Source organism: Microtus ochrogaster, chromosome 7 (genome assembly GCF_000317375.1).
Source record: "Microtus ochrogaster isolate Prairie Vole_2 chromosome 7, MicOch1.0, whole genome shotgun sequence".
Classification (NCBI taxonomy): Eukaryota; Metazoa; Chordata; class Mammalia; order Rodentia; family Cricetidae; genus Microtus; species Microtus ochrogaster.
The window spans coordinates 45,429,609-45,430,904 of record NC_022014.1 but is presented as its reverse complement, the minus strand read 5'-3'; the positions used below and the strand labels follow the sequence as shown (position 1 = coordinate 45,430,904).

The 1,296-nt window shown below is 41.1% G+C and overlaps 1 protein-coding gene across 2 annotated transcripts in view; it reads left to right on the top strand.

Annotated features, from left to right (window-relative positions):
* The window catches only part of Aff4 (AF4/FMR2 family member 4), an 86,046-nt gene that overhangs the window by 28,268 nt on the left and 56,482 nt on the right, over positions 1-1,296 (top strand). The window lies entirely within an intron of this gene.

Sequence of the window (1,296 nt, the reverse complement as noted above, 5' to 3'; positions counted from 1 at the left end):
TTTTTTCGAGACAGGGTTTCTCTGTGGTTTTGGAGCCTGTCCTGGAACTAGCTCTTGTAGACCAGGCTGGTCTCGAACTCACAGAGATTCACCTGCCTCTCCCAAGTGCTGGGATTAAAGGCATGCGCCACCACCGCCCGGCTCAGTTCTTTGGTTTTATGGGATAGTATAGCTTGTTTCTTTTTATTTAAAGAGAAAATCTGGGCGGTGGTGGCACACACCTTTAGTCCCAGCACTTGGGAGGCAGAGGCAGGCAGATCTCTGTGAGTTCGAGGCCAGCCTGGTCTACAAGAGCTAGTTCCAGGACAGGCCCTAAAACTACAATGAAACCCTGTCTTGAAAAACTGGGGGAAAAAAAAAAGAGAAAATTAGCTTGTCTATTCTAAGAGTTTTACAAATAAAGCAGGTCATGGTTTATCGTAATAAATGGTGGGACTTTGAAGTGTACAGAAGTGATAATGTTGTGTAGTTCTGATGCCTCCTCCTTTGCTCACAACTAAAGGGCTGAAATAGTCACTGTGACTGTATAAAAGTTGACATTCAAAATAACCAAAGAGCTAAGCATTCATAGTGAAATACCTGAAAATTTATCTTCATGTACTAAATTGTTAGAATATTAGATTTCAGCAAAACATTGTCATGTAGGCAAGATTTATTTATTTTATTATTTTATGAGTGTCTCACCTGCAAGTGTATCTATACACTTTTGTGTGTCTGGTGTTTATTGATGAAGGAAGATTGCCTCATATCACCTGGAGCTGGAGTTACGGATGTTGTGAGCAGAACATGTGATTGCTCTAGAAGAACAGCCAATGCTCTGAAACACTGAGACATTTCCCCAGCCCTGCAAAGCTTATCTTTTAATGTAGTTTATATGATAAAAACAGTTGGCTGGGTGGTGGTGGCGCACGCCTTTAATCCCAGCACTTGGGAGTCAGAGACAGGCAGATCTCTGTGAGTTCGAGGCCAGCCTGGTCTACAAGAGCTAGTTCCAGGACAGGCTCCAAAGCTACAGAGAAACCCTGTCTCAAAAAACAAAACAAAACAAACAAACAAAAAAACCCCACACAGTTAAAAAGACAAAAGGCATATCTCACAGCTCAGAATAGCAGAAGGAATCAAAGTTAAAGAAAATGTTTAAGAACATTTAGAAATCTTGAGCCAGCAAGGTAGCTCAGTGGGTAAAGTATAAACCTGCTAACTTGAGTTAGTTCAGTCCTGGATTCCATAGTAGAAGGAGGCAATCAACTTTTTTTTTTTTTTTTTTTGGTTTTTTTCGAGGCAGGGTTTCTCTGT